Source organism: Hermetia illucens, chromosome 4, assembly GCF_905115235.1.
Source record: "Hermetia illucens chromosome 4, iHerIll2.2.curated.20191125, whole genome shotgun sequence".
NCBI lineage: Eukaryota > Metazoa > Arthropoda > Insecta > Diptera > Stratiomyidae > Hermetia > Hermetia illucens.
The window spans coordinates 39,638,511-39,659,258 of record NC_051852.1 but is presented as its reverse complement, the minus strand read 5'-3'; the positions used below and the strand labels follow the sequence as shown (position 1 = coordinate 39,659,258).

General features: G+C 39.5%; 1 protein-coding gene and 1 non-coding gene across 9 annotated transcripts in view; one reads left to right on the top strand and one right to left on the bottom strand.

The window, feature by feature from the left end:
• LOC119655154 overlaps positions 1 to 20,748 on the bottom strand; it is a 584,113-nt gene that overhangs the window by 43,455 nt on the left and 519,910 nt on the right. The window lies entirely within an intron of this gene.
• Positions 18,713 to 18,807, top strand: Trnay-gua. Its single transcript has 2 exons — positions 18,713 to 18,749; positions 18,772 to 18,807. It is a non-coding gene; the product is annotated as a tRNA-Tyr (tRNA).

Here is a 20,748-nt window from a genome sequence, read left to right as displayed (position 1 = left end):
GGATACGCAGTGCATGTGGCCTAGAGTATTGTCGCGTTGAAAAAACCAGCTGCTATTTCTCCACTTTTCTTTGGAACAGATGGCGTCTCTCAGACGTTCCAGAATTTCAATGTAGTAAGTCTCGTTCATTGGGGAGCACTGGGGGACATACTCACGGTTATCTCAAATTATTTTGTCAGCATCACGTTCATATTAAATCGAATTTAGCTTGCTTTTTTATACCCCGGGCAGGTTTTACCCACCCATTGGGACGATAGGACCTCCGTTTCAGTGCCAATATCATATACCCATGATTTATTACTTGCTATGATCATCGAGAAAAACTTTTTATTTTCTTTTGAAAGATCAAGCAGTTCCTGACAAACCTGGATGTGATAGCCTATTTGGCGGTCAGTCATTATGCGTTGGAAAGATTGGTGGCGGTGCATCTTAAAAATTTCGCAATGAGATCGAAATTGTCGGACGTCAATTCGCTCGGACCAGAGTGCTGATTTTGTCGACACGTCAGTTATCACTTTATATGGAAGGAACTTCAGGACGTTCATCACCTTCAATCGATTGTCAACCACCTTTAAAATATTCACGCCAGTTGAAAGAGTTCATACTAAAAAATGTTTCCTTGTTATATTTTTAACAAAATAACAAGTCAGTATGTCAGTGGGAATGTCGAAGTTCCTGAGCAATGCCCCCAAAATAAATTCTTGAACATTAAGGTTTCTAGGAAACCCCCTATATAATCACATTTTAGTGCCCTTGTATGTTATATACCTAGAGAAATTCGACAATGGAAATCACCTTCTCTCAGACAGCCCTTTAGCCAGCCCTCAGGGTAACAGAGCATGATACCCTTGTGGGGGTACTTGCAAATTCAAGGTGAGAGTATCGTAAAAGCATCATGTTCCCTACGGTTGACCTGTTGATGGCGGTGCGTTTCGAGGGATCACATCAAAGATATCTTAATTGCTTGTGAGCCACCAGAGGAGCATGCAGCATCAATCAAGTGCTGCCTTCCAGCGCCTCTGCAAGTTTGGATTTAGCATTTATGTAAAAAAAGCAACTTGGGGGGCTTCAAAATGACCATTACAACGTGCAAGGAACATTTTTATCAGACCACTTTCCCCATAAATCCAGCGGCAAAAGCTATGGATCAGACTGTACTGGAGAGTTATTGGAATAATTCCATCAATGTATTTGGGGTCACTTCTTTCTTAAAATTTGTCCCTCACACAGCAACAGTAGAACATCTACAAAAGATACGTGTTAGTATTTATGAAAATTATACAATATTTCCAATTCCTGGTCGAAGATAGTCCTCTTAACATTCGAGGAAGCCTCTCCTCGTCTACAACATCAATAAACTAGACCTCCACGAAAATATTTCACTTAACAGGAAGCAACAATATCGCACCAGGTCCTTTATAAAAATTCAGTAGTATTAGCATTTCCATCATTATTACTGCGAGAATTTAGCCACAGCACAGCAGGATGACGAGAAGCTAGAATAAGCTCGACAGAATATGGCCTTATTGAGTCCGCCTAAGATTCCATCATTGACGGTTTGTTGAAATCCACTTCAGCTCCCCTGAGAACTTTTTTCTGGCCCGTGTACTTTTGGGATGACCCACTCGTCGGGCATTTTGGGATAGTGGATTCTGCTGTACGGCGTAGCCAGCAATAGAGTTATCGCTACGACTACGAGTCGCAGCCAAAGAAGATATTGGCGTTTCTTCAGCTGGACTTGTCAATGGAACGGTTTTACAAAAATGAATCCCTGTGGATTAGGACGAAGTCCCAGTTTCATGCATTTATTTGTGTTGTCAGGATCAAGAAGCATCTCATGCATCCAAAGCCTTATAAAATTCTAGAGCGCATTATCAATCACATCTACAAGCGGTAAATAGGTGGAAAAACTGACAACGTCTGCTACGATCGCCTTAAGTCAGCTTTCATCGAAGTCGTAGACGACACGCCACCTTCAGTAGGCATAACTCGACAATCTGCAGCTTCAGTGCAACAAGAACCCTGAAAGTGGAAGAAGTGCAACGAATATTCCACGTCCTAGTGCTTTCGACTTGACAGGTGTTCATAGAGTCAGATTCAAGCTCTTGATTTACCGAGGACTTGTAATATACCAGATACCAGCCAAAAGAAAGTTTCTTCTTCAAACAATACCTTCTTCTGTTTGATATTCAGGGCTTTCTTAACAAGGAAGCTCAATGATCATATCAAGCACTCTAATAGATATGGTATCGTCTAATTGGAAGAAATAGCACTGCTAGCGAGAGAAGGAATGTGACGTTTTCAGCCATTAAATACCTCCTTTAGTCGGCTTAGTTTGTATATTATCTTCTAAAATGACCTCTTCACTGGCGTCCAACATGTGGCGTTCGCAGGCTTTTGAGAATTTGAGAACACCTTCTTGGGGCAAAAACTGGGAAGTACTTCGTTGAATAAAATCTTATCGAGGTGTCTTCGTCTGATACTCGAGCAGGCCGGAGCGTCTCGTCCTCTTCCTCACATTGGCTTTCCACCGGAGTTTTTATGCCATTATCCTGCCATTAGCGGGGGGGGGGGGATATTTTAATACGTAAAAAAAAGGCACATGTTTGTCAAGGTATGACAATCGAAGACTATTGTGCAAACTTTTCACGAAAAAAAAAATAGTAATAAATAAGACAATGGGAGCAATTATTTGGAAGCGTCTCCGAAAAAAGTAGCATCGTGGTGCTCCTTATAATTCGGTGCTGGATCATTTGAAATAAAAAAATTAAAGTTCTTAGTCGTTTCACTATCCCGATAATTAATTTTCAGATGCGCGGATCCTTCAGAGAAAACTTGACAGAGGATAGTCGGATGCTCGATTCTGGGTCTGATCCCACCATTGTGGATCCAAACATTTGGCTAGTCAGTCAGCCTTCTCATTGTTAGTGATGCTTAAATGCCTTCGAATACCTTCGAAAGATGAGATGGGAACATATTTCAGTTCTTACTTATAAAGGGCCATATTCCCAAAGACTTCTGGAAACAATTACCTCGGGGATGTAAAGCTCTTCGGCAAAAAGGAAATAACTCCACCAAAGAAATTCCTAAGACGTTTTGGGAGAGAAGGTTGGAAAAGTCAATATCTCCTGATTTGCTATTTGACTCGGCCTAAGAGTCTGGAAATATAGGTGAGGTAAAAATCACTAGAGCTGTTAAGCTTCGAGATGGATACTCAAACGAGGAGTGACTTCCCTGTGAGTTGGGAATAAAATATTCTCTGTTTGTTCGTTGATCAATAAACTGCAAATTTTGGGTTATGTTTATGCTACAGAAACGATAAGCACGCTTCAGGGGTGGATTGACTTCTCAATTCTGAATTGTTGGTTTCGTCAACTGACATGGATTGTGTTCTAGAATATGTGACAACAGTATTCAGGTTCGCTCAACGTATGCTTTAGTCTCTTTGAATGGGAATTCCATCCAATTTTTCGACAGACCTTGCAGATTGATCCTACATATGTTCCATGATAGATATAAACTTCCACGATTTATACAAAACTTAAAAAGTTACTTTAGTAGAAATATATTGTAGTTGCGTCTACTGTAATCAGGGAAGTAGTTGTTCTTAGCCAGGTAAACGGCTTTGGAATGACGATATCGAAATGAAGGTCCGTGAGAAAAGGCAGATCTTTGCGCAAGAGAGATCTGTACCGACTCGTTAAAAGCCCATACCAACTACATAAGATATCGAATACCTCTGCTGCGTTAATGACCGAATCGGTACTTTGCTTACCAATCGACAAATCGCGACGGACAGATTAGCGGGAATATTTTGAGCAGATTTCAGTTGAATAACTTATTCATCCTCCACTCTCAAAAGCGCTCCCGACATTTGGAGCAATTCCATCTGACAGCGCCGCTAAAGTTGAGGAAGCACTCAAACGAATGAGAGCGGGGAAAGCAACAGGACCTGAGGTTCCCAGAATGCTTACTTACGTTCAGGGATTAAGCGAAATCAAATAGTAAGGCCCGAGGGGCGCTCCGCATCCATTTTGTTCTTCGTATTATTTGGAAGGTTGCTGGAAATCAGCGTGAATCCTGCTCCGAATTGATTCTGAATGATTTTCCGCAAGATATCATTCCAGAGAATTCCCTCAGCTATATTTGAGCGACAGATGAAGGCTGTATCGGCTACTGTATCGAGTCTCAAATGAACTTGATGTAAAAATAAAGTCAGCTATGGTTACATTTTATTATTGATATTATTTATTTTCGTTATGGGCCAGCCGTTATGACCAGTTTAGCCGGAGGACTATGACATATTCCTTTAAATAATCCGACTACGCTCGTAGAATTATGAACTGTGGATAAACGGTTCTGTATTGGAAAAGGAGGTAAGCAGAGTCGGATTGAAAATAAATACCAACAAAACAAAGATTCTCAGTCTGAGATATCGTCGCACACTTTAGATCGGAAAAGTATTGAATGGGGCAGTATTGAAAGTGATGATAAATTTTGAATCTGGGTAGCATTATTACTGCCGACGACGATACTGATTTTAATGTGGCTCGATGGATTAGAGCTACGTCCTCCTTGGGTGTTTTGAACAAGATGTAGAAATGTATATAGTTATCACAATATCAAGGTGGAGTTGAATTTGTTTCGTGTTAATGTTCCTTCTATGCATATTACGGTAGCTTGATACTTGCAAGCCTTGGGGTGCCCTGCCCCGACAAAATTTCAAACCAAGAGCTATGCACTCGTTCGGAGCTGATACCGATAGAGATGTTGGCCAAAAGGCGGAAGTGGTGATATATAGGCCCCGCATTGAGGAAGGGCGACCACTATACAGCTGGCTATGCTATGAATGGAAATCTACTATCTTAAAGTCGTCGACGAGTGGGTCGTCATAGAGTTCTGTGAAGGATTTCAGCCTCGTCCTCGATAGTGTGTAGGTGAGACTCACCTAAAGCTCAACGGTGACCATACATATTTAAATGAAAAGCTAAGAAACTATTCTCTATATACCGGGGCGAGATATGTGTGAATTGATGAAGTAATAAAGTGACACAATGCCTATCAATAGCTGATGCTATTGATTTGAAGTGAGGCAGTGAGCTTCGTTTGGAATTGAGTGTTTGGAAGCGGAATCGGTTTTTACAACAACTTTGCTTTACTGCAGTTTACTGTTCTCGCGCTTTATCTTGGACCGCACTTTGCAAAGAACACGATTGTAGTATCTCTGATGGCAAAAGTATCAATTTGGTATTTGGTGAGGCATGTCGAAACCGCTTCCCTTTTGGGAAGGAGGTGATCTTCAAATTTGTGTCAATCCTCATGTCAAATATCTCATGGACCTTCCTCAGTCACCATTCACAGTCAAGAAGAAGTAGAGGTAATTTTATCTTTTCTTTTTTCGAAGTGACATCCGCGAGCTTGTATCCTTATGAGAGTGGGATTTGCGCCCAGAAGAACAGAAATCCCATTTGTGGCCATGCAGTAGGATCCGCCATCCCAAACTCATCAACGAGTATACCGCCCCGGAAATAGGACGTGCAGAACAGTTCGCGGGAAGCTGTAAAGGGAGCTGCAAGATGTTACCAGTGATCGACAACGATATTGGGTTTTATTGTAGCAGATTAGAAGGCGTTGCTTTCTGTCTAATTGGTGGTTTTACTCTTCCGACCGGTGTTTATCAAGTAGTTTCGTGACTAGTATGCCGCTACATATATAATCTTTGATGTGTATACCATTTTACGAAGTAGGCGCTAGTACTTTGCGCAATTTTGTCAAGTTCAGTATTTTAATAATTATTCGTCGTAGAGGACTCTGTCTGTTTTAGAAACGATCCCGCGCAATTTTCAGAACTTTTTAATTGCGAAATCAAATTCATGTTTCTTTTAGTCTTGAGTTAACAATCTGAAATCATTCCATAGATACAGCATGCTACGCTTATGTGCAGAAGTATATAAACGATGGTTTTAACTGAAATATGCTTCATTTTATCGATCCAAGTTTGGCGACAAGGGTCAATTTCCACGAAGTAATGTCTGCACAAATATATTTGACCACGTCATCTCCTTTTTTAATTCGTGTACCTTTTTTCCACTCAATCTAGAATTATTTATAGGTACTAACAATTCTATGACCCATTAAATTCAATAATTCCCCCATAGCCGTTCTCGGTGAATGCGCGGAAAGTGAGCATCAATCCTCTTAAAGCATTGCCCGCTAGTCCAGTGTTCGAACTCAACAACGATATATTCACTATTGCTCCCTAATCGTCATTAAAATTTTATGTGTTTTCCACTGAAATCCGGTTCTAGCCTCTCAGGACAATGATATATTTAAGAGTGGCAGGAAAACGCTTTTTATTTTATTTTTTACGCTTCCTTTGAGGGGCATATAGTTCATGAATATAAGAACATTTGAAGGACAATCGACGGAAAGGAAAAACAAATGATATTCATTATTGAAATTCGATGCATCTAATAAGAGGAAAAATCGAATTGTCAGTTTAGAAGGCATGTTTAGTTCGTTGGATAACATGAAGTTAGAGAAAAATACAGCACGGATTAGATCCTTCTAAATACTTTTTGAATACTTTCAACTCCTGCATAAAGTGGCATTAGTAAGCATGTGAACAAAGAAAAACAACTCGGAAAATCGGAAGCTGGGCGCTTCAGATATAAAAGGTTTTGGTTCTTTCTTCTGTGAGTATATTTGAGTGTAGAACTATCCCATTTGTACGTACCCCGTTATGTATAGGCATTTAGCATGTCTGACTATCCACTTTAGTGTGATTTTGATATTCAGTTGCAATAAATTTACACGGTAAAGTCAACTTTGAGCTACTGTACTGGGATAATATACTTCATATTATATTTTATACTACTATCAACTTTTATAACTTTGCGATAAACTTAAGGGGGGTTTTACTCAATTTCCCCAACAATATAGTAATATACTATTATTAACTTAATTTGTACGGATATCGATATGGAGAGAATTTTGAAGCCTGGGCACAGATGCGGCTTTCTCAAGTTTTTTCAGATTTTTCGGTTGGGTAGTTTCTGAGAATGGGTCCGATAAAGAAATCATCACTTTCCACCTCCCCCACCCCGTCTTTCTAACCAAACTCAGAACCAAACTCAAACTCTTAACTCAAAAGTAAGACCGGTTTCGAAAAGTACTAATCGAGACCTTTCTTTTGATACCCCTCATGACTATATTCGGTGAAAAAAATTTTTACACCCCCCTTTTACATGTATGGGGACCCCTCAAAATCTCAACATAGAAGGATATCACTGACTGCATGTCTGGGCGTCCATAGTTCCCACCTTTTCACCAAATTTCGTGGCAATCGCTATAGCCGTTGCTGCGAAAAGTGCGTGTAACAGACAGACAGACAGGCGAGGAAATTTTTGATGCAGTAAGGAAATTCGCTGAAAATAAGACCCCTGGGCCAGATGGAATCCCGAATATCGCCCTGAAAGTGGCAGCCAGGTCAGCACCAGGTGTGTTTGCCAAAGTTTTTACGGCATGCCTTAGAGAAGGAGAATTCCCCGAGCAATGGAAGCTGCAAAAGTTGATACTTATTCCGAAGCCAGGTAAACCATTCGTATCGACCGATATGTTTGGTCAATACCATTGGTAAACTATTTGAACGAGTATTATACAACAGGCTGCTCTCGTTGTTTTCAAACAAAGCCTTAAAAAGGATCGCATTTGGTAGATCTGCCATTTGGAGCTTAATACATATACAGATCTAACAATGCCTAACTTCACATTATGTATTTCCCACGAGACCCTTTAAAGGCATTTTTCGACTCCTTAACGACATTCGTTCCGAGATTATGAGTAAGGATCAAATTGAAATGGCGACATGGGTACACGTACACAGCTTGTATAATTGAATAAAATGAACGCTAAAACTGTACATAAAGTATCGTTTGCTCCGGTCGATATTCCCTGAAAGCCATCAAATACACGTTCCCGGCACGAATTCCTTACCACCCTCACCTCCAGAACTCTTGACTACAACACGAACTTTTGGTCTCTTAATATGCTCCACTAACTCTGTACATCTTAAGCGTTAGAATGGACCAAGAAAAAATAATAATCAAGAAGCAGAAAGTATTTCCTATTTGTTTTCGTTTCTGCTTTCTAAATAGCCATTCAGGCATATAGAGTTCTCTAGTTATTCCTGGTTCAATGATTACTGCAGGAATTTCGTAGCCAGGTGGATGTTTGCGTATATATAACGACAACAGGTATATGTATCCTTAATAATATCCATTCCCTTGTTTGCCTCTTTGTTTGTTATGGTCCTGTTTATTGTTTACCAATTGATGCGCTTGGAAACTTCATCCATCCTTCCCCACGGGCGTCCTGTTGCTTCGCTCATGTGCACAATATTTGGAATTTGGATCATTTCATTGTAGAGATAAGAGACTGGACGCACAAAGGTCTGTTTGAAATTTTGGGTAGTTGATTTAAAGAGATATTTAAAGATAGGTATCCTAGGAGCGTTCTGATGCAGAGGACATGATACTGGCTTTGTTTAGACCCAAAAAGGAGTTTAGCTGAATAGTACCTGAGGAAATCTGGACAGGAAAATTCTATTTTGCAATGAATCTATTTAAATTCGAGTTGAAATTGTGAATGGATAGATAACAAGAAGATGGTTTTGGAAAATGCTATTTGTGTGCTTCTTTCGAGAGATTTGAAATCCTTGCAGGCATTTCGAAATTGGGCAAGATCATGCTGCAAATTCTCCGCAGAATATTGCTTTGAAAAGACGAATGATAGAAAGGCGAATAGTCCAGAATGAGTTTCAATTCATATTAAGTTAAGATCTATACTTTGTTGATACTACAGTCGAAGAAATATTCAATCGCTTCTTTGAAAATGCTCCTAGACTAAATACCGAAAACGAAATGAGAATGAAAGCCATGGAAATCATTGTGTGGGAACCACATGAACAATATCCTGCATGCAAACGAAAGAAGGTATGCAAAAGATTCATATGCTTCAATCCTACCCTCCTTTCGTGGAGTGATTTCTGCGTTGTGAAGCCACAGAAATATCTATGACCTGAACCTGAGAGGGATGGGAGGTTTCTAGAAATTCCATTTCTGTGTTCTTCCTCACCTATCTAACCCATGTTTGGGTGCCAAACGAGGCCAATGCAACCCGACGTTGATATTAAGTTATCAAGTACATGAAAATTGCTTTAGTGGAAAAAGAGCTCCAAACATACCAGATCATCATACATTCCCGAAATGTTCAAACAACTCGCATGGAGTTTCCGCTAAGCATCAAACATCATGATTAAGGTTTAACCACTGCTTTCTGACAATTTTAATTTTGTGGTGTCAGGGACGAGTAAGCACATTCAATTCTGGAAATATGAAACCAGATCTGATAAAAATCAGAGCCTCCAAAAAGATGGCGGAAATCAAACCTCAAAAAAGAGAAAATATCCAAGTATATAAAATCAGATTTGCCTCCTTCTTCAGGGATTACCAGTGCCTCCCAAATATCTATTTTGCCTAGAGAAGGTACGGGTCCACAATTTTTTCATCAACCTGTTGGTCTATATATTTGTGGCTAAAAGCTAGGAAAAGCATGCGTCGTTTGATACCAGCAACGCATAAAGAGGGTGGACTTCTACCTTCTTTATGGAATCCTGACAGAAATGAATGTTCCATCAGATATAATCATTTGACTTCCCTTCATAATCTGTACATTGACAAGTGAATTGAATCAGTAATAACCGCACTACGTAGAAGGCATATGGGACTCATCAAGCCCAGCCAAGTTCATGTGGTTTTTGTCTTCATAAATGAGCCCCCTCCGCCTTTTGAAAGGACACTCCTAACAACAAGGAAAATCATCAAGTATATAGCTGATACGCCCCTTCTTGCTTCAGTATCTCGGAACTTTGACGATTGTGTGTTTCGTATGATTTATTTAGACCCCGAGATGGAGCATTCCAGTAGCTATTAGAATGCTTAAAAGAAATTATAGGTTATTACAGGTAAGGAAGATTATATATATATATGGTTGCCGTTTACGTTTAGTATGGTATAGCGCGTCAGTCACACATACGCACCATTTTCCGCGGCTATTTGAAATGCGTTTCAGGTTCTACCACGATTTTCCGAGATGCCAGCACCTCGACCAACTTATTGGCAATCTTGGGAGAGTGCAATGCAATTATCGCCGCTCCACCTTTATTGGTGACCTTTTCACTGCCACTTTCACCTTTTGATCACATTGCGTACCGTTTCTAGGCCTGCGCGTCGACCAAGCTCTTCGCTTGTAAATGTATCAGGCCAGCGTATTTCGATAATACTGTATAAAGGAAGGCTTGGAGCTTTCGAGTAACAATACTATTTCTATATGGCAACATAGAAAGAACATTGGCACAGAACAGACTCAATTCAATCTTGGTGTAGAAATATCTGCATTTCCAGGTTTAAGAAAAGGCCGCAAACGCGTATTTAGCGCTATTAATGCATCAGACAACATCCAATTCGATGCCAACATTGGCAGAAACTACCCTTCCTAGATATACAAATTGATCGACGTCTTCGATGCTCTCCCCAATAATGCAGGTAGGAAGAGTACGATGACCCGTCACATTGAAAATCTTGGTTTTGCTGTTGTTTATCCTCAATCCAACTCTACCTGGTTCTCTTTCTAAATACCGAGTCATTTAGACAAGGTTTTTAACCAGATGAGAGTTCAGACAGATATAATCAGTCTAGTCAGGGGGGCCAAGTATTAGATTTGGTCTTGAAGATTAGGACGTCGAGGATTCCGTGATCCGATATCAAGGGAACTAAAATGCGAAGATTAGCGCTGAAAACTGATAATTAGGAAAGAGTAAAAGAAAAGTTGACTCCAACGACAAATGCTGAGTTTTGACTTGTATCACGTTGCTAGGCGGAGAAATAATTTTGAGCGACAGGTATAATGTACACCGCACCATTAAGAACATAGTAAGAATCATCAGAGTGCTACGTAGAAGCGTAAGGGTGAAGAAATGACGAAATGTGCTTAAAAGATGTGGCCAAAACAGTCTTTCATCGAACAAAGAACAGTAGTTGAAGTGGTGGAACCATTTTATTCTACCAAAGACTTGATCTGGATCCAGTTATGAGGCTTTCAAATTTGTATCCAGCGTGTCAAGCCACCCTTCGCTGTTTCCGCTGGCCTTTTGGTCGCTTTCTATCGATATCCTTATTACGAATGTGATCAGGGCGTATTATGTCACTAGTCCAACGCAACATCTTCATCTCCATTACCGCGAGACGCAGTTCATTGTCCTTTATAGTCGGTCAGCATTGGGAACCATGGAGGACGACAGGGCGGACGATACTGCGGTAAATTTTCGATTTGAGGGGTTCGTTAATATGTCGATCACAAAGAAAATCAGTTGTGGAACGCCACTTTATCCAGTTTTATTCAGATTAAATCTGAGACTGTGTTGTTTGAGCTGATCATTCCATTTTTGGAGAATTGCTGGAGATCATAAATGAAGATTAAGTAGGTTTTGAAATTCAAGAAGTACCCTCTCAAGACAATGGAAAGTTTCCGGTGTAAAATGGTTAGTACCACAAGCTGAACGTAGGGCCAAAAGGCCTCGATCTCGACATAATGTAAAGGCAATGGAGGCAGAAGAGACCATCTGCGTAGCCCTAGAAAAATAATCCGGATTGTAATACCCGGGAGTGATGCTGCAACTGATAAAGTTGGCTTGGTGGGGCTTTGGCTCAGAGAGCAGGTTTCTGTTGAGAAACGCAAGAAGGCGTGTGATTGCGTATAGATACGTCACGACGTAGGTTAGGTACTGGTTCCCTGACTGCGCATCTTGTTGATATATTCGTGTGTCAGTGTGTCGATGGTACCGAGATGGTATGTATGCGATTAAAGAATGGAGTAAATGAGCGATGCTTTTCTTTCACCAAACAAATTCAAGTAATGCGCGTAGAGAACAACCTCCTAAGAAGTTCTGTGTCGCCCGTCGGCACGCAGTTACCTAATACTTAGAGGAACCTCCTGGGAAATGAAGAAATGGGATTAATCTTAACCACTGTAAGCCAGAGGAAGACCTGTTTCTCGCGAACGATCTGGTTATGATTTGTGAAGTAGTCTTTTGCTTGTTAATCTGATCATAATCCGTCCTTTTCATTTGTATCATTTGTTATCACATTGCCTGCTAACGCTGTATATGCTAAGGCGCTGAAAGGATTTTCTCAGACGCTGGAGGCATATATGCTATGGCGCATTGCTTCGCACTTTTTTTATGGAAAGAGGACGCCTGCTTCGTAAAAACCATTTCTGCTTTTGTCCTCACGTGGTAATGACTTGTAAGATTACAAAGCAGCTATTCCTGTTTTTTTTTCATTGAGAAAACGTATTAAAGTGGTAAATATTTGATGATACATTCATACCAACTTAAAGCGGAGATGCTAATTATGCAGTTTTCAATGATTTTATATAAATTGCTTTGAGGTAGACCTGTCTAAAAGGAGTTTGTTTTCTGTGATTCTACCAAGGAGGAGAACAACGTTTTTAAAAAATTTTAGGGAAGTGTATGGAAAGAGCCAGGATGAAATGAGCGTGAAAATGTCAAAGTCAAAGTGAAAAGTCGAGTCCGGTAAAGGGTTGGATGACTGAATGAATCAATCGGGCAACAAATTATCAAATCATCAGCAAAAGATGATGACAGGCTCGGTGCCAATCTGGGTGAATATGCTAGTTGTGTAGAAAGATTTCGTGCTGGAACTTAGAAAGGATATAAATAAGGATAAATTGTATGACCAAAAATAAATTTCTGCTCTGAAGTTCCGGAAGAAAAAGTAATTCCGGATTGCAAGAATTAACGAAAGAGAGCATACTGAAGGCGCACAGCTGATAGCCTCTCTGTGGAGGCTAAAATCCAATCGGTGGAAGAAGAAAAACTGAGTGTATTTCAATTGGTGATGGAAGAAAGAGTGAAAAATATACTTGATTACCCGGCTTAGGGAGCATTCAACGCTACTACAGATTCACATTCTCTGCACTGCATTAATGGACAGAACATTGAAGGCTTTGATCAATTATCATAACTTGGTAGCGTAGTTTCTGCCGGCGATGGTATCAACCGGATGTCGGTAGATGCGGACTATTAGTCCGAGATTAACTTTCGCTCCCTGCCTAAAATTTGGAAATGTAGTTATGTCAAGATCTAGTTAAGGCTGTTCTGTGCTAATGTTGCTGTGAACATTGCTACGATTTAAAAGTTTCAAGCCTTCTTCAGCACTTGCCTGCGACGTATCATCGGTGTACGCAGGCCTGATGCTGTTTTGAACAAAGAACAGGTCAGTTACCCGTGACCAGAAGGTGGAATTGGCAATGGATAGGTCATACATTAAGGAGGGGCGACAATTGCATTGCTGGCTATGTATTCCAGTGAGACATATTCTTCCAAGATGGCCGACAAGCGGGTCGCCCGAAAAGCAGAACAGTGGAAGAGGTGTGTAGGGTTCTCGGGAAGTCCTGCTTAGCCTGCATATCAGCAGACGGCCTGCGATGGCGTATAGGCGTTTTCAACGCCCTATGCCCAATAAAGCATTGGAGGCAAGCGAAAAAAATAAGGAGGAACCTTCTAAGCCAAAGTTTGTGATGGCCGTGGCTTCTTCACAATAGGCGATAACCTGCAAGAGGCGTGGCTAGTTTTGACAAATGCGGCGTATGTACACGTTGGACTTGCATTAAACGCTGCAAATTTGCAATAAATTAAAAACGCGTTGAAGTAGATCCTCCTGAAAATTTGGCGTCACTGCCATGGATAATTATGAATTGAAGGAATTTATATCCGCTGAATGAAGGATAAAGTTGAATACTATGAAAATGACGTAATAAAAATTAAATCAAAGTTTGCTTTCAAAGCTTTGGATGAGATACTTGTAAGAGATATTGTTAAAGGCTGACCACTGTAAGGGTAAACGAATGTTAGTGAAAGAAGTTTTTAGTGAATAGCATACTGAGTAGAGTGTTCTAAAGAAGAACACAACCAGGAGAGAATAATCGCTTTAAATCCATACCAAGGAGTGATCAATAGAGTCGAACGCTTTGAAGAAGTCAGTACAGTACAACGGAATAAAAGATTGTTCACAGAGCAAATGCAGGAAGAATTTATATAGGTTGGTGCTTTGTGTAAAACAAAGCCTTATTAAAATCGATTCACTGTCTGTCTGCCTGTTTGTCTGTCTGTCGCACGCACTTTTCTCTAAAACGGCTAAACCGATCCAAACGAAATTTGGTTGATGTATGGGAACTATGAAATCCCAGACATACAGCGGTTTTGTGGTTTTTGTGTAAAAAAATTATGTGAAATCTAAGCCTCAAAAGATGTCCCATTCCGATGTATCTCCCCAAATAAACTTACTAATAATTCAGCACCGTCAAGTTTCATGAAAATCCGGCTATTAGTATCAAAGTTACAGCAGTTCAAACTTATCAATTTTGTGCGAATTAACTGCATCCTCAGTCATGTAAAAAAGAAGCTGACGTCATTATTAACGAGAATAATTGACATTCGAGTGAAACATTAAAATTCCATTTCTGAAGAATCTAGTTTCCCAGCCCTTTTTAGGGCTCTGTTTGCAAAGCAAAACCTCATTAAAATCGGCTCAAAGTTTGTCTGTCTGTCTGTCCGTCACACACACTTTTCTCTGAAATTACTGCACCGATTGGCCCAGAAATAGAATGAGTGACATCTTTCTAAATTGAGATTAAGGGGGGTCCTCATACATGCAAAAGGGGGGTGTAACATTTTTTTCACCGAATATATTCATGTTGGGTATCAAATGAAAAGTCTTGACTAGTACTTTTCCATGCCGGTTTTATTTCTGACATTTGTTGGAAAGGCCGGGAGTGCGTAGTCTGACATACTAAATGCGTACACATAATTGGCTAAGTACAAATGGGATAGTTCTGCACTCAAATACCTGAAGCGCAGAGCTGCTGGTTTCCCGACTTGTTATGAGGATAATGCGATCTTCTTTCCACGTTTCTGGGAAAATACCTCCGGGGAATCCCTTATTCTAAATTATAGCTAAGGGATGGGGATGTTCTGTTCAGATTTTTTTTTACAGGAAGAGATTAGGAATGTTATCGGGATCGCAAGCGCAAAGAATTCGACAATGAAAGCATTCAGAAGAGGAATTTGAGATATACTAGACGACGAGGAATCAGCTGTGTCGGAAGTGTAATGAAATGAATAGATAGGAGTAAAAACGGAGGAAAAGTAATGGTGTGAAAGTTCCCAGACTGAATTAGGGAAATATGGCAAGAAACAAGACAAGAGAATATGAAGGAGGGAAGTATGAAGAAAGCAAATCCATCCCACGAGGTAACATTTAAATGGTGAGAGTGAATTCGAAGAGGTATGGTATTTTTAGTGGAGAAGAATCGTACGCGCGCCTGCTGTACCCTAGGCGTCATTTGTATACGACGGATATGTCTTTCTAAGGTTTGTACATCTACAAGTCCAACAAAAAAAAACCTGTAGGAAGAGGCAGGTAGTAAAATGAGGAGTTTTGGATAAAAGCATCGACAACGAATTGCTTCCTCACCTGATTCCCTTCGAATGTGAGATATAATCAGGTATAGCCTAGAATTGTCTTCTATACTAGCATCTCTCGAACTACTGTTTCCTAATCCCACGTTGGGCGCTGTTTGAAATGATAAATGCGATGAGTCAGAAATTCACCTTCGGCACTCCTGTTTGACAACCTTTAGAGATTGCGTATTGTACACAGTCAACAAAATAGATGATATAATAAAAGAATCTTTTACCAATGCACCATTTAGACGGGCCCAGTTTTTCTGTAAAACCCCACCGCCTGAAAGTGTAAATCTGAACTGTTCATTAACTAATTAAGATGGTTGTAAATTAGCAAATTTAAGACGCTAAGATCTCAAATCATTGAGTAGCACCGCATAACAAGTTGTTAGTTGTGGGTGCAAACTAGAAGCTTCAGGTATGAAAGGTTTCATGTATTTCTTTTGTAAAGAGATTTGACTGTACATTTGTCCCATTAGTATGTAGCACGTAATATATGCATATATCATGTGAGAATTTCGTGATTCTAGGAGGAACTTAAGGGGGTTTTCTTGTCAATTACTAAAAATTATAGTAATGTACTTTTATTAATTTAATTTGAACAGGTTTCGGTATGGAGGGTATTTCGGAGCCTAGGCACCATATAATGGCGGTCTTTTGACTTTTTTCAGATTTTTCGGTTAGGTAGTTTCTGAGAATGGGTCCTTTGGATCCATCTCATTCCCCACCTTTCCAACAAATGCCAAAACTAAGACCGAAAAGTACTAACCGAGACCTTTAATTCGATACCCCACACTCCCTTTTTGCATGTAACTTTGTTGTAACTTCGACGTAAAAGGATGTAACTCATTATACGCGTGAGCGTTCACAGTTCCCACCATTTTACAAAATTTGGTGTCAGTCGCTACGACCGTCTCCGAGAAAAATTCGTGGGATGGACTGACAGACAGACGGACAGATAGACTATAAACCGATTTTAATAAGGTTTTGTGTTTACACAAAACCTTAAAAATGCAACGATCTTTGCATGTGTTTCAGTCAAAAGGTACTTAATAAACCATCATAGACTTCTCCACCGATCAAATAAAGCTCCTTTTGCCTACAAGGAATTCGCATTCAGCTTCCTGTATTCCCACATCAGTTCCTCCTTTCTCTTACAGCCAATGTTTGAGAGTAACTTCTTCTTACTCTCTCCTTGGCGATGGAACTTATTACTTATCTTTATGTCAACGTTGCGGTTATGAAAGAAATTTTCAAAAACCACATGCTGTTTTCTAATTATGCGGACTTACATCCTTGGATAAATACAATAAGCAGGACAAAAAACCAAACATTCATTGACCATCTGGTTTCTTTCATACATAAAAGCAATTTGGCTTTGGGAATCAAAGGCTGGTTATACGAAATTATTTTCTTACATTTCCAGCAATCTAATTTTCACTAAGAAACTTTTGAACAATAGCGCTAATATCCTTTCGGATAAGAATAGCAAACTAAGATATTTGCATTTCATCAGTCCTTTGTGGTTACGAACATCTTTACACATTTTAAACAAGGAACGTAATATCAACAAAGCTTTGATATCCTTTATCTTAATTTCTAATAAGGATTCCAATTTGATAGTGAAGCTCTTGTTCTTTGAAGTCGACCGCAACATCCGTTCCTTTTCATGAACTTTGACTGTCCTTTCAGCAAATATTACCTGTTTGAATGTTGAATGGAGCACTTTCAGATTGTCTTGTGCTCCTTGGAGTGTCCTTTTTCGTTCTTCTCTTCTTATTGTGTTCTTCGCTTTCCTTGTAATCAAGTGGATTTATTGTGCAGTTAGAGTTTCTTCTCAACTGAAGTGGAGGAGGTGACTAGTCTTCGTTCGTTTCATGTTTTGTGAACTCGAAGACTAGAGCGTTCAATTTCAAATATTCTGTGCAACACACATATGAGAATGAACATTTGTATTGTTCTTTTGTGCGAAGTCGTTTGTAAAGTTGGCACTTGTTGAAGGATAGTACCTAAAGATAAGGGAAATGATTTTTCCGGTGAAAACAGGGTTGCATTAGAAGAGTCAATATTAGCTAGCAAATTCAGTAGAAGAGCTTTATGGTATACCGAAAAATTTAGTGGTTTGATATGTAAAAGTTTTATGGAAAAAACGCTGAGTTGAGATTTTATATACTAGATTATAGATACTTTCCTCTGCATAAACCTTAAAAGCACTCACAGCACATGTTCAAACTTAGCAAAATTTATTTAAATCAGCAGGGCAACGAGTTTGTACACTCCAAAAAAAATTACATTCTATCCATTTGCTTGTGAGCTTAACAATCATCTATTTTTGATGGTAAATTTCAGAAAGCACTCTAAAGCTAAGTCTCCTCTATGGAACCGTTCCAGCCAGCTAGCGTGGAGCAGATACTTTAGACGTGCTATTGGAAATTCACTGGAACTGTAAAGAATGTAGAAAGCTTAAAAACTGCATAATCTCTTATTGCAATGTTAGATGAAAAGCTGATCCGCGCTCCAGTGGAGCTAGACGTGTAGTATACATCTCGATATACGATATGTAGGACTCATCTCCATACGTGTAAAGTGAATCTATTCTCAAATATGTAGAATCTATAAATGTATGCACATTGGCGAAAGAACGTGCTTGCGATATTATCATTAAGTTTCTCGTATCTTTATCGAAAAAGCTTTTCTACGTGGGTATCTGTTCGTAGAAGCGATTGCCTAGTTTGCATCTATTACAGCTATGGAGAACTTTTCAAATTTTTCCTCCTCTGAAAAATATGAAAGATAGCTAAAAATAATTTTCAGCGAAATCTCACATGCTAAAAATAGTTGGAAATATCTAAAGTTGAAATTTCTGTATTTTTATGGCTTGAATAATAGCTAAGTCAATACTAGTATAAAATTTCAACTTCCACTCTATGCATTTTGCACTTAAGATTTAAGATTAATGGAGTGGGATGGGTAATAGGTTTTCACATTAGTCTGTACTACGATGTGGGTATGGATCTGAGTACATGGTTGCGTGTTTATTCCAAACTAGATAAATCTATTTAGATAGCTTCTGGCTGTAATAGGGTATGGGAAGCGGGATCACTAACACCGTCGATAGCTCAGTTGGTAGAGCGGTGGACTGTAGATGAAATGAAGATTGTGCGGACATCCATAGGTCGCTGGTTCAAATCCGGCTCGACGGAAACATTTTTTTGAGAGATGCGGTTAAGTGGATCTGTTACTTCGGTGTTTCAATCTGAAAATGTTTGGATTGAGTCTTAAGGGGGTTATCCGCGGAATCCAATTTTTTTTTTTGCATTAATTGTATCTAGATATAGTGTAGAATATATGAGCAATGTGATTTTTTTATATTCGGAGTCGCTCAGAAATTATAGTGTTAATTGCGTAATGAGTCGCATGCCAGACTTATGTCGATCGCCGTAATAAAGTGCGTTTTATCGGTCCGAACGACGTTCGAATGACTTCACTAAAAGGACAAGAATTGAATCCAAGGCTGTACACGTCTTTCTTGAAGAAATCTAAGGTTTATGGACTAGTATAGCAGATTAATGATCAGTTAAGATTTTATGGCTAAAAATCACATTCTACTTTTTAAATGCGTTTTTCTTGAAACTTCATGTTGAAAATCGGCTGCCACCGTATCCCAAAATCTATCCAACGAAATCCTTTGAAATTTTCACGACTTATTCAGAACATATTTCTACGGTCCGCAAACTAGGATAATTGCGATTCATTCAGAAGTTTTTTTATTCATTAAAGAAGCCTTAAAAATACCAAATTCACAAAAAAAGTTTAATACGTTTAGCACGGCGCCAAAAATTTAGCTTTTAATATTTTTTAATAATCCTAGTTTGCTGTACGTTAAAATGCCGTTTACTTTTCTTCGTTAAAATGATCCCAGCGCCCTTTAGCGTTGCAACAGAAAACCACCTTTTTTGGAGATGGGTGTATAAATTGGTCTGTATATCAATAACGAATTGTGCTATCTGGCTCGAGAAATTACTACGCATGCACAAGATATTAATAAATATAGTGTGAAAAATTCGTATTTGTATCTTTATCCAGTTCTTCATAAAAAATTTCTAAAAAAAACGGCCTTCACAAGAGATGACCCCCTTAAGGCGAACAGTGGGTGATGTGTTTTGAATTAAGATAATAAATTTGAACCGTTGAATATTTATATGAAGCAAAATTAGATTAGATTAGACTAAGCAGGTTATCAGCTCTTGATAAATGGAATATAAACTTACTTTTTCGATTTAGGTGAATTTTTGATCGGATTTAAATACCTTCCTAAAAAATCTTCTTGTTATTCCACGCCCCCTCCCCCCCATAGAGAAAGTAGGTTAGCATAAATTGAGAAATATCTCAATTGAAATAAACTGTTAAATGGACGATTGCAGTAATAAAATATGTATTGTATCTCCATAGTCTATATACACAAAAGATTTGCATAAGTTCGCTTAGTTAAATAAGTGTTAAGTTTTTTAGCTAAAAATTAATAAGAATTTTTAAAACTATTTATTCTCTGCAGGCGCAGAGGTGACAAATTCTCTTAAATATTTTTCTCCTTGATTTACTTAGCAAGGAGTAGCAACCACCGACGCCTGTGCTAAGTATTTTCTTATGAGACAGCTCGAAAATGGAATCACTCTCATAGGAGGTTACTTTCTTCGCTCTGTTCACCTCAATGGCAATCTTTGTAATTGACCGATGAACTACTGTGATAAGAATAATAATAATAATAATCGAACTCCGCCGAAGCCGGTCCCAAGCCCGGTTGTGAAAGGAGGAGGGATGGATAGCTTCAGTCTGAATGGCTGTACGCCACCGCAGCGTCTCAGGGGGTAGGTGAGGAAAGTGCAGGAACTTTGCAGTCTTGCAGATTACTCACTAAGGAAGCTATCTACACACCTGGCAGCTAGGGATAAAATGCACCACCAAAAATGAGAAGAAGGAGAAATTTAAGGTCCGGTACGGATAACCGGCGGGAGTCGTCTGACTTGGTGACTGGGTCGGGCTCTCGTAATGGACAGCACGACGTCGAAACCGCTAGTCGTGGGGCGGTTCGACGTCTAGGCGCCACGACGACCAGGAGCACAGCTCCGCCTGCTGCAGCTGTT